Raw genomic sequence first — 14,694 nt, 5'->3', positions numbered from 1 at the left:
AGTGGGATTTATGCATGCTATTATAGTCACTGAGCCATGGCGAGGGCTAAACTTGCAATTTTTCTTCGGAGACGAACGAAAGGTACCAAAACATAATCCAGCAAATTAAAAAGTTGAAGTAGTAGCAGGCAATCCCTAATATCGCGAAACAGAAATGGCCGCAAGCGCAACGTAAGACGTCTATCTACTATATGTAGAGACGACATCATAAAAGTCGTTGGAATATGCTGAATGCAGGCAACTTGCAACCGGTTTAATTACGATTAAGAAGGAAGATCGACAAGAGGAGTATCGCTTCCATTACAAAAGACGAAGGAGGCAGAGCATGCTTCCTTAATTACGATTAAGAACATAATCGTGAGTAAATAAAACATAAAACCAAAAATTGAAATAGGGTCGGGTTAGCAATTTAAACAAGAATAAAAACTTAGAAGAGCAATAAAAGTAACAAATTAAGGTATTAAAATATAAATGTAAATAAACATATTGAAATAGAGAAAAACCAAAGAACTATGAACAATAATAAATATATATCTTTGATACAAATAAATAACTTAAGCTATAATGAAATAAGAATAGACTGTGATACATTGTTACGGATACACCTAGATTGTAATAATAGAGGAGAGAATGAAAGGCGATGCAAGGAAGGAAATTTAAAATGAATGAGAATGTTAGATTATGCGATGTATGTTAGAAGAGTGAATGAACGATAATGTGAAGACTGGATGAAGTGAAAATAAAAGACACGTGAAAATTTATTAAAATTGTAAAAATCTCTTACCCACAATAAGCTAGAGGTGTACAAGAGGGCCCCAAAAACACTTATAAAAAAACCAGTCTAATTAAAGGAGTCTTTTCTAAATCCAATGTTCATCAGAGGACATATTACGGCTGAAATGATAGTGATTGCACTTTTAGTTTTTTACTTGAAAAAGAGTCAAAAAACGATCAAACAACAGTTCAAGCAGCTTAAGTGTAATTGCATGCGTCACACCTTATGTGAACTCATGTCTACATACAATGCCTGCTCAATCTTCTTAGTTATTATTGAGAGTCCGTGATTAGAAAACCACATCCCGTGGGACATCGGTATTAAGATGCTTTTGACGTTACAAGGAAATAAACAAAGTTATTGTTAATTAATTATAAAATAATTATGGAATTTCCGACATTTTGTAAGTTCGATCAAAATTAGTCTGTAAGCGAGCACAATTTTTTTCTTGCTTACGGCCAGTGAGCTGTGTAGATGTTATTTAATAAACACAGAGTATGTGGGAGTAAAGTGGCAGTCGCAAACGACAATAAAGAACTGATCTTCCGATAACTACGTCATCTTTACGGGAAACAAAACGTGTTATTATTGAATAAAATGGAATTTTGATTTGATTATACAATAAAAACTAAGTCAAGAAATCCAAGCACACGTAACTTTCAACAGACGATAAAAAAAAATCTTTAAAAATAATAACATTGCAACGTAACCTTCAGAGCGTTTTATCACTTTTTTTTTTAAATTTTTAAATGGCCCACGTATAAAAACTTAACACACCTAACAGCGTTTAAAATTAGAATAATGCTTACTAACAACTGTAGTATATATATCTAACAGTTTAATGACAGAATATGTAAAATTGAATTATCGATAGAACGTAATCCTATTAGAACTTTAATATCTCACGATTGCTTTTGTTTTAAATTTAATTGATCTCAGAAGGAAGTTCAATTTAATGTTTGATCCTTTTTAAGTTAACTCCTAAGGTCTTATTTTTTTATAATCGACGAAATCTCGAATAAGGCGACTATATGTGGTTGTGTTGATAATGTTACAAGTGTACTAAGTAAGTTCTTCAGTTCTTGTATTTCGTTTCATACTAGCAACTGCTGTAAAATTTAAATACGTACATCTAAAGACTGAAAACTTTTTTTCTTATCTTATACTACGCCGATGTTTGGCTTAGCTCCAATTAAATGTAAGCGGGCACTGGCCCAGGGTTCTAGTTAGGCCAGTTCCTATCCATTTTTTACTTCAACGCAAAACTACATGGTCTATTAGACTACATGTAAGTATATTTGGACGTATATAATCAAATTATGGAGTTCTAGAAAGAACTCAAATATGGAATTTTCGCAGAGATACTGAAATTTAGCACTGAAGAAAATAGCAAATGCAATGGTTTGCCAAAAACTTTGAAATGCGTGAATATCTGGACATGCCTGCTGTAAAAGACGAAGTAGTTAAAAGTAGCCAGAGATATATTCGAATTTGAATTTAAAATGTTTTTATTCAAATAGGCATTTACACGCAGTCTTGAAATATTATTTTAACACTAACTGTGCCCGTGACTTCGTCAGTATGGATTTTAATTCAAATGTTTAGTTTTTTTTTCATTTAAGAATTTTTAAACAATTACTGTCGCCTAAGTTACTTATACTTATTACATCTGCCTACCTGCCAATATAAGTCCTGTCAAAATCGGTTCAGCCATTTCAGAGATTAGCCGAAACAAACATACAGATATACAAAAGTTTAAAACATATAATTTTAGTACAATTACCGTATATATGTATACACATATAGTAAAAAGAAATTATAATTAATATAACAAACAGACACGCCAATTTTATTTATATGTGTAGATAATAAGTTTACGTAAATTGTTCACCTACCTGTAAAGTAACTAGCAATAGGCGTATGTTCTAACCATTAGGACACTTCCTTGAGTACTAATTGAAATATATAAAAGTATACAAGTATAATATATGAAAGTATCTTCATATAAGAAAATATCAGAGAAATCATTGAAAATATCATATATACTATGAAGTACCTATTTCTATTGTTAATCAGTTTTTAGTTCTTAATATCCTGTAGTGGGGAAGACTTACAACCATAGAGTGACAATTGAACTCTTTTAAGGTCATCGGAAGACGCCTGATGCAGGTAGCTTTTTGACGGTTCTATTAGAAATCGATGGGATGTACCCATGTCCAGCTGTGGACATCCTGTGTTGATATTATGATGATTTGGCAGAAACGTGAAGTCGCTTAACCTTTATTTCTATGCAGCAACTAAGTTTGAGGACTATTACATTTGATATTGAATTGAATTGGAAGGACTCTCATTTCTGTACAAATATACCGTATAATACTTCTGCCGTATTAAAACTAACGATTACGTCTATGAATTTCAATAAACATAACATAGAGCACAGGGATCATAGTATTATCATTACGTCAATAAAGTAAAAATAAGTTTGTAGTTTAACACTTCTTTCATTGACATTTTTTATTGTGATATATTAATAAAAATCTATCTCAATTTGTTGTCTAATTATTGAAAAGTAGAATAAATGATTTTCTAATATTTCGATTATAAAATAAACAAACCGACTCAGCTAGTGTTCGCCGGGATAGTAGTTCCGAGCTGACCTGATATTTTAGCCTTTTCCAGCTTCCTTAGATGTTATTTGGAAAGCATATAGTGTATATCTATGTTATGTTGTATAACATTATAAAGTATATTTAACTTAATACACCACTGCAATTCACATAAATAAAATCGTACTTTCATAGTTTTATGCTATAGACGATTCAAAATATATTAAGGTTCCTTGTGAAACTATTAATGAAGTACAGACGCAAACAATTCGTAACCTGAGCACTGTCGAGTCCCCGGACTAATAAATATCCAATGATTTCAGCATCCAATTCGACTTGCTCCCGGAATCTCTCCTATGGGAGTCGTACATTAGCATTTGATACGACACAATTCGATTTCGCACAAGAGGGCGATTAAAAAACGCAGACTCTGCGCTCGATTCAGAGAGAACGAAAGGAGATTATTTTAAATCTAAATCGTTTTATTGTTAATGACTAAGTACAATTGTATTCTTCTTTTTATTTTTATTCAGTCTCTTACAGGTAAAAGTCCAAACATTTACAGTGTAGTTATTACGTAATTTCCCCTTAACGTTTTCTCTACTTGTCACGGACACTTCTAGTGTCTTTGCAAAAAAAAACAGAAAAAATTTCACTCTGTCCAACATTAGGGTCTACTTTTTCTGTTCAGGAAAACCTTTTCTAAAATATAGGAAAAATGTCTTATTATTAATCTACGTTTATATGTCATACAATACATAAAAACTCGGTGATAGATGACGATGGATGAGATATCTCCTGCTGAGGAGCACCTTAAACGAGATGAAGGAAAAGGAATAAATCTGGCTATAGCCTGAAAGTGTTTGCAGATAAGCAAGAAAAAAAAGATAATGCAATAAATGTAAAAACTTCATGAAAACTGATAAAGAAAATGCTTGTGAATTAATTACTGTATGAAAACGATTTTGATTTCCCTTATTCATCATCCTCTTATATTTAGTTCACTGGAAATCTCTAATTATTAATCGAAACTTATTTATTTTATTTTGTAAATGTCAAAACGTCCGATTTTCATTTATGTATCTTGTAAAGGTTTTTTCGTACGCGCCTACCTAACGGGAAAGTACGAAAAAAACCCGATGGTTGAACCTTTTGGTCGCTCCTATATTGTAAAACAGATAAAACTAAAGTTATTGATATTTAATTTAAAATTTATTTCATTTAATTTAATTTGGAAGTCATGCAGTGGGCATATTACTGATCATCCGTGGGCGTACTTGCGCAACTGTTACGCCACATTTGATAGAGCAGAGGGGCCAGCTTACAGCCTCGGCAAATGTAACCGAGTTACCTTTTCGTTTTTGTGTTATTATATTTGAAAGCTAAACAACGATTATCATTAATTAATAATGAATTATTGGGAAGTCTTGTCACCAATTTAACAAATTTTAAAGAATTATCGGAAGTAATAAAATAAACGTGTTTATTTTTTTACCCTAAAAAAACAAGTAATCTTAAAAATACGTTTGATTTTCTATTATTAACAACTTACAAATAAAATAATTATGTATTTAAGGGTTAACATTCAAATGAAAAAAGCCTATTTTGTGATCTTATGTTTATGTTTTTGATAACATAATTTTTGTATAACATATCTTGTATAAGTTTTTAATACGAATTTATATTTTATTAAATTTTGCAAAATGGTTCGGACTGTTGAATAGAATGATCATTCTTGCCATAGAGCATCATAGCTTGAAGTACCAAGCAACTTTAATATTAATATGGAAGGATGTATCGTTCTTCTCTTAATATTTTCGTATACAGTTTGTGGTGATTTTCATAACTGATATACAATGTTGAGCCGTCGGTATTCAGAACTATAAATCAATTTCGAAAATCGTCTTTTTTAAAATATTCATTAGAAATATTAAAGATAAGACAAGTTTAGTTATGTATGTAAGCAAAGCATATTTTAAATTAAAAGAACAGGTAAAGTCTATATAAAATAAAAAATACACGTGTTTATGTAAAGAAGACATTAATTTTAGTTATGAATATTTTGAAATGAATGTAATAAATATTATTTGAATGATTTATTTAAATAAGTATTCATCTCAAAAAAAATCTTTAGAGAAACCATAAAAAATATTGTTAAGACAATTTTTATTACACAGTCAGTGAGTCAAAACTTTGATGAGATTTTAATTCGAAGAAATTTTATTCGCGATTTTTGTTATTTTTTAAGCCTTGGGATTTATTTTTAGTTTTATTCGGACTTAGGTAAAGCTAACAAAACATTTGTATTGGCTTGTATTTTCAATACATTATATACCAAAATGTATTTCAATTAAAATCTTAATCTTATTACTTATTTATGAAAAGAATACAACTCAAAATACGTAAGAAGGTACCAATGCCCGGGCCCTGATTTTTAGTTCTCAAAGAAAGTTTTACATTAATGCTATACAAACGCACACATTTACAAAAATAAATATCACAAAGGCTTCAGGAATATGCAGCAAAAATATTTATGTGTATGTAACAAAGTAATAAAGATATTTTTAAAACATTTATAAAACGTAATTGATTAGGTAAGATCGATTAAGAAATATTTTCAAATTCATTCACATCCTTTACTTGAACCAACGTCGGTAGAAATATCCCCGCGTCACTTTCCGACACGAACTTCGCACTAAGTTCAGATAAAACTTTGAAGATAGTTAACTGAAGCCAGCTCGTGATGCGACCAGCGTTACTTGAGCCGCCACACTACAACAAATTCTACGTGATAGTACGTAACCAGTGACAATGAGGCAGGCTTCGTGGATACTGGTCACTAGTAACTGCTTACACCAAAACTTCTAGCAGTAAATTTCCACTTAGCGGGAATAATTCTATGAGAAATAATTAATGAGAAATCTCGTTGAAGGTTATACGATGCAGATGTTTTATAATGTACGTGGAGGAAGTAAAGCTCGCAGCACATATGTTCCGAACGGTCAAAGGAATCCAGTACAAACAAGTTACAAACAAGTCTGAAAACAAGGTAACTTTACCTTTTTACTTTTATTTATTAATGAATACAATTTTATGTTCTCATAATCTATATCGTATATAACAGACGGCTGCTGGGGTCTGGAGAAGAGACGACGAAACGGCTTAAAATATTTGTAAGAATTTTGCAAACTTTAAATAATTTTATAGATTTATTTGTAGATCTACAAATTTAGTCGACCTATTCTTCTCGCCAAGTAGCTTTAATACAAAAGGTGTTGATTAGGCTTTAAATGCAAATTTTAATTAACAACAATACAACTCTCTTATTATTCTAGCGTTAAAATAAATATTTTCTCGAATTAAAAAAAAAACACAACAACATTAAAAATTAAGTATATAGTAAAACATAAAGAGGTGTAAAAAATTTACCCATATACAGATGTTTGAAGCAACTAATTTATATGCAATAATAAAATAAAGCATCAAATAACACAAACAGTGCTTCCGTACACAACTGGTTCTATTTAATGCTCCTATAGCACAACGTTCACTTTTATAATTGAGGTTCCTCACTTAAAAGTTTCGAAAGGTTATTTGTACATCATTTTTTATTATAGATCTTCTTATGTACATAGACCATATTATCATATATATCGTCTATTTATCGTCATAATAAGTAAGAAAAGGACCAATATTTAGTCACTTCCACACATGCAGTGGTAGTAGTGCAACAAAGTGCACCGCCTGCCAGCCCGCTGATGCATATGCGGCAAACAATGCGAATTACACAACTGCCACCGTTAAATCACTCAACACATGTTTCACGCTTCAATGGGGCATCTTCAGGAGTTATCTTACACCGATTAGTGCCAAACACAAACTCTATCGTCATAATATTTCAATACGAAACATTCTGCTCTCTCTAGGTTTTATATTATAGATTATACGAGCAACTCTCTACTGTCGTGTTTAAATTCGAAGTTTTCTTAAATTTTTCTGTTTTGTCATGTACGTTTATTCACAATGACGTTGGAGGTTGCGTTTATAATCTTTTATTTATTTTTGTCTAACAAATTACTTTTTTAAATTTTAATGTACTATCTGCCTATTTTTCTCCAGAATTCGAAGTTTTAAAAAGCTAATAAATTAAAATAGATATATTTTTTTCAAAGTCTTAGTCCACGATCCTAGATGATGTTAACTAGCGATGCACTCTAAGATGGTTAGCCTATTCACTCTCATTTCCAAATGCCTTTTTAAGAGAAGAGTGAATAAGCATTAAAATCGGACGAAAGCAGACGCCGTCAATTTATTCCAGTGCTTTGCGGTACTAATGAACGATCAAATAAACAGCTATAAACTTAATATTTAAAATCTTTTTATTAATATCAGCTATTTTATTTTATTTATTAAAAACATAAATACCTGAAAACCTATTATTTACGCTAAAATCAGTTACTTGAGTTATATATATTTTAGCCATTGTATATCTTTTTAAAGTAAATAATTTAAGTGGTTTCTGACAGTGGGATATATTTGAAAGCTCACTGCTGCTCAACAAACCGTGGAGAATCCAATTAGGAATGACGAGATCAATCCGTATATGAACAAAAGTGACCGACATAGTTCTACATAGAGGCAAGTTAAAGTGACATTGGTTCTAGAGTAAAGTACCACGGATTAGCAAGCGAAGCCCAGAATTTCTAGCCATAAAGTAGATAGAGGATGATAGATCAAGGCCGCTTCCATTCGGTTCCATTGATAATTTATCAGTGAGATCTATGTCCATCAATAAAGGTGTTATGTATTGAAATGATTATGATGAACCAATTTACATACCCATTTTTTCTAAGATATATTTCATGATTGTAGTTGTAATTAATTTCTTGACACTACATTGATTGTAAATTTGAGTCATATTATAAATTGACTATTACATTTGTACGCTATAGAGGTAAAACAGCGCGCTGTTACTGTGATTTATTATCGATACTTATAACTACCCAAATTTTAATAAATATATTTTATTACAATAACTGTGTAACTGTGTGCTGTATTTTCGTCCTCATAAAATTAAACAAAAAACTATTTAGTTTTTTTTTTTTTTTTTCAATTTTTCATTTTTATATCACCCACAACTCGAAGTCACAATACATTCGCTGTTTCGTTTCAATTCAAATCAGCATAAACTGTTACCGCAACATTTGAAATTTGTTAAAACGACAGTGGTGACATGTGTCGAAAATTGGTCATATCAACTAAGAAATCTTTGTGGGCTCATCCACAACAATTTTGCTAAAGACTATCACATTATGAAATGCATATTATACGATTCAATGAAGGACATACAAGCAAACATATATTTTTATACATATAAATAATTATTGTAAAATAATATGTACGAAATTGGTAAAGAAAATTGGTAAAAAAAACGTTCTCATAGCTCGACTGAGAGAAAAACAACTCCATTTTGTGTTTATATAGATAGTTTTTTTTCGTAAAAGTTTATTCGTTCTATTATTTGTATAAGTTGCAAACGCAACAATGCTTTACGCGGCGGCTTTGATCGGTTTTCTAAATACCCTGCATAGTGACTGCAAACTGTATGGAAACTATTTTAGCATAATTTATTTTGGAACTACGAGAGCGCCAAGTATCAAGCGCCGGTAACATCAAAGAACATGGCTGGGATAGTTGTCGCTGTTTAAATTTCCCCGTTTACTGCGAGCCATGTCTTAAACATTCAACAAAATTTGAGTCACGCTAACTAAAATGTGTTATGGTTTAACGTTGTTCTTGCTAATAATAGCATAACGCTTTTTATTTCATAACTAAAATTATATAATTCTATAAATAACATCATTACAAAATACATTTCGAAACTAGCTAATAAAATAACTATAATAAATAATAAAATATCTAATTACAGTATTACAAAACATCTGCTTACATAGCGTACTTGCTAATTAATTCATAGTACATTATAAATAAGAATAAAACACTGTGCACATTAATTATAATTAAAAAATCCCCATATGTATAAGTACACATAGAAAAACCGAAAATGTCATTTTATTAAGAAAATATCTTAAACAAAGCTAATATAAAGTTGTGTATAACATTGTTTTTACTAATAAGTAAAACCAAAGTAGTGGTATGCATTTAATTATTAAAAATGTGCTTATTTATTTATAATTCTTTATTAATATTGCGTATTTATAGTAATGCTATTAATATACAAAATAAATAAGCGCAATTTTTAATATGAATTAAAAAATATTATTTGGTAAAAACTTATATATATGTTATGGCTATAAATTATCCACGCTAATAAATAATATCATGATATCTCTTATTAAACTATAAAAAATATGTACATTTTATGTACCTTTTTATTTATATTCCTCCTCCGTATTTATTGAACTGGTATAAATAATACACATAATAAAAAAGCGCAATTTCATTAATACTTATATATGTGTTATGACTATACATGGCGCATGTTATTAAATAATATCATGATACATGTTATTTAATAATAAAAATTATTTATATTTATTTGTACGTATTTATTTATACTTCGTATTTATGATCCTGATATAAATACAAAAATAAAAAAACTCAAATTTGTTATATGTCTTGTGATTATATATTTTCCTTACTAATGAATAACATTATTTAATGAAAAAATTATGCACATATTTAGTCGCCAACGGGAAAACCTCCCATGTATAAACGCCTCAAACATTGAAAAAGGTTAATATTACAATAGATCTTATACCTGAATCACTTGACTTTAATTTAATCCAATCGGATCCTTGTTTCTCTCTACTCTCCGATACTAGGAATATGCGAATATATCTAATGAATGCAGTAGTTATATTGTCATATCCGTTGATTCTGTACACCGCTTCTATTCCAATATTGAAAATTGTCACCCAGATTGAATTCCGTTCTAATCTCTACTGTCGAACTGTAACAAATTATCGGAATATCTTTGTCCCGTTTTACTCATATTCGCATCTATAAGTCCGTATTTTACACTATTTTCCTTGTATTGTTTGCATTTTGTGTTTGGTTATGTTTTATTATGCGACTTATTCTAAATTAGTATTCTATTATAGTAAATTGTAACAATCGTATATAGCAGGACGTAATAAATAACTGTATATTTTATTTGCAGGGACAGCGTCAGGGTATATCGAACTTGTTCTAATTTACATTTTCTTACAACCGAGATATGCACCCATCTTGGTTTCTCCATCTAAAGCGGACAACCAGCAAGAGAGCGAGTGCTCATCAATACTTGCCTTTTTCAACCCTCTGCGTTTATCCTTGAATGCCTTTTCAATATACCGCGTGCTCCGTAGCAACGATCTGGATATGTTCTTGGTCCAGATGCTCACGGGGCACGAGGAATCCTCTGAATACCTTCACAGATTTAAGCTCAAGAAGAGATCTTCGTGATTCTGTGAGGCGGAGGTGAACCAGACCATGGTGCATCTGGTGGTCGACTGTTTAGACACACTCTACTAGTAAACACAGCAATTTTCAATTGTTCTGTATAAATTGATCACTATGTAAAATATTACATTAATCATTATTAGAATCTGACCGGCTGATATCTTCTGGCAGAAGTCTGCAGACAGATAGAAGACAATAATTAATTTTATATATGTGATAATCTGAATTTTGAAAACGTGTTTTTTATTATATTATCATTACGTTATTTATTATTTTTGAACTATTGATTTTTGAGTATGACGTGCCATACATTAATTGACAGCAAATAAGTTACACATTCAACCTTTATAGCTTTTACATCTATATCAGTGATCTATCGTTGTATTTGTTGAAGTACCAGTATCACAATTGAAAACGCAGCTATGTTTAGACTGTCGCAAAAACTATTATTATACGGCTGCATCCTATATAATGAGGAGACTTCCTGATATTGTTTTCCTGTACCTAACGTAAGTAGTAGTTATAAATCATACACTTAACATGTGCATTTAACAAGTATCCAACCTGCGATCACAGCTGTTATCATGATTATAATTTCAGCCGTAAGACATCTTCTGCATGCCATAGTTACTCCTTCTCCTCTGCCATTGACAAAAATATTATCGGTCTCAAGTTCTATCACAGTAGTTTACACGTTGTAATACTTTCTCGGAAGTAGATAGTACGCACAATGAAACTTTTGATAGTGTCCCGCGGCGGCTTGTAGTCGACGCCCTTTGGAAAAACAAATAGCAAATTAACATATATAACATAAATTTATATATTATCACATAACAGTAATACAATAATATTTTTAAATTAATAATAACACTACACTTTCTCTTCATTTCAGTCATAGGATGATCACTACTGGACATAGGCCACCAAAAAAACATTTCCAATAAGCCTAGTTTGAAGCGGCTTGCATCAAGCATCAACGTCTTTAAGAAAGTCCTCTATTAACCTTGTAGATTGATATCCTATGCGCTTGTTTATTTGCGATCTTTGATACAGAAGGCCTCAGCAGCTATCGGTTCTGCGGGCCCACGTGCCCACTGCTACTTCAATTTGCCAGTCCGCTGGGCTATGTATTTTTTCTTTCATGTACGTAAAGAGGTCACGTCTCCTCATATTTGATTCGATTTTACGTAAAGAAACCCTGAGCATAGCCATAGCCCTCTTTATGGGTTGTTAAGTGATTGTGAACTTGTTAAGGAGGTCCAGAGACCATAGCTGTAAGGTAAGAAAAGGACAAATATTTAGCCACTTCCGCACATGCAGTGGTAGTCGTGCAATGAAATGCACCGCCCGCCAGCCCGCTGATAAATGCGTATGCGGCAAACAATGCGAATCACACAACCGCCACCACCAAATTACTCAACACGTGTTTCACCCCTCCACGGGGCATCTTCAGTAGTTATGTTACACCGATTAGTGCCAAACTATGTGTTTGGCATTTATCAGCGGGCTGGCGGGCGGTGCATTTCATTGCACGACTACCACTGCATGTGCGGAAGTGGCTAAATATTGGTCCTTTTTTTACTTAGGATGGACTTCCGCGAGGTAACACCTGATTCCATTAAATATATAGCTGTGAGGTACGATAATATACAAACTAATATTACGTCTACGATTCCGAAGAGCCTGTTCTTGTAAATATGAAGATAGTTGGAGTTATCAGCATCCGTTCTAAATCCCCTGCGGAGTAAAACGGTTAAAACTCTCCGTTTAAAATATGCAGCACCGCGTCTCGTTCAAACAACGATTAAGGACTCCATTTGTAATAACTACGCCGTTCGTGGCACGAATTGCAAGTTGTGGATTTGAAATTGTACTATTTACATATTGGACTGTACGTTTTAACTATCATCGGAAATGAAATTTTTTTTTCAATGTTTATTCTCTCTTTGTTGTACATAAACAGAACATAAAAGAAGTCATTCAAAATAGGCAAAACATGAAGTACAATATTTATTTTTATTGTTTATTACTTTATTGTTTACACATTACGTTACATATTATGTCATGGTGGACGTAATGTTTTATAAATGACATAATAGTCTACCAATCTAGCTAAAGTGATGAAGAGGTAACAACTACAAAGATGTGTTAATGTGATAGAAAATGAAACAAAAGACTAAAAAACATACAAGGTGATTTTTCGTCAATTAGTGTATGGTATATCATGTCCAAAAATCAATGATTTGAGAAGTAGTAAATCACGTAATGATACGAGTATATAGTAAAAAATCCGTCTTTAAATTTTGAAATGCTACATATCAAAATTAATTAATGTTTACAATATGTTCCTGCGAACATTGTTATGACAGAAGTTATTGGTTTGTCGCTTTCCAAAAGACCTTTCTGACAAATAAGCCAATTTAATTGATTTTACGCTTATACCATACTCGTATGTACTATATTACAATATGTACTTTTATTTCAAAATCAGGTTCGCAAAATATAAGTCATTTTTCAGTTTCAGTGGATCGATTACTTCTTCGAGTAACCAGCTTGGTTCAACTTTGCCTATTTATGTGAGGAGGCTTTTCTTTCCAAGCTTTACTCTGTTACAGTTTGATGGGCGCCATAGCTAGCGCAAAACCTGAGCTAACGAGACGTATTGTCTTATTCCTTATTTCACTATGTAGTTAAAGGTTAGATTTATCATTTAACTTCAGTTGAATAACCTGTTCTCCTCTTTTTTATTAATAGTATTCAATAAAATCTAATTTACCTAATACATTGTAGTGAATACAACAATTATGGGATGGATTTATTTTTAAAATAGTTTATTTATTTTGGCACCCCAACAACCAAACGTTATATAAATAAATAATTAATTTAGTTTTGTGGAACATAGTAAAAGATTAAATAAGTTTGTCTATTGCAGGCATAAATAGCCTTGGCCATAATTATGCTAGCTTATATCTTACCGGTAAACCATGAATAAAACAGAAAAGACAATGCCAGAAGGAGTTCAGTGTACCAATAAAATAAGACGAATAATCTATGTAAAGTTAAATGATGAATACAATTTTATATTTTATTTACAGAGAATTTATTAGAATTTTTTTTTATTTTTGAGGAAAGTGTTTAAGTAATTAATAATTTAAATATATACTAACAATTTAAAATATATTTACGACGAAAGGGTTTATAACATTTTACGATTAAGTTTCGTGTGCCGCACGTCTATTCCGTCTTTGATGCAAAATAAAATATCCTTCTCGTATTTACTATAAACCTACTTTAGTTAAAGATGCACTTGAGTTATCAAAGCCTTTAACCGCACATTTCATATATTTCTTCATTTTATTATCCGCTACATTTAGGAGAAAAGATTGACTTTAAGAACCTAGTTTAATAGAAACTAGAATAGAAATGTCGCTGTCGTTTCAGCACATAGATTCCCACCACCCACCACTGCAGGGCACAAGGCCCACCAAAAATGTCTATGGGGGGATATACCATAATCGCCACGCTTGGCAGGCACGCTGGTGATCACAGTATGGTTTTATGTTACGCGGAAGACACTGCTGCCCATCCCCTAGAACCTTGTTTGTGAGCAGTACCGATCATATATAATTAATGCAAAAAGTTTGAATTATATAAGACTCGTATCTCGGTATTCGACAAACAATAATAATTCTCAGTCTTTATCGCTCGGCTACCTCTGCTCAGAAACTAATATGTTTTTGCCAATAGTGACATCCTTCATTTAAAAATGCCTGGCTACGAAGTATTCGAAGGCGCCACGATTTGAGATGAGCCCACAAATACTCGGTGGGATTTTTTGTGATCATCATC

The sequence above is a fragment of the Battus philenor genome, unplaced genomic scaffold (assembly GCF_028537555.1).
Source record: "Battus philenor isolate CCGP_79_NKW_IND1 unplaced genomic scaffold, ilBatPhil1.0.hap1 SCAF_21, whole genome shotgun sequence".
NCBI classification, from domain to species: Eukaryota; Metazoa; Arthropoda; class Insecta; order Lepidoptera; family Papilionidae; genus Battus; species Battus philenor.
Note: the sequence above shows the minus strand (reverse complement) of the source record.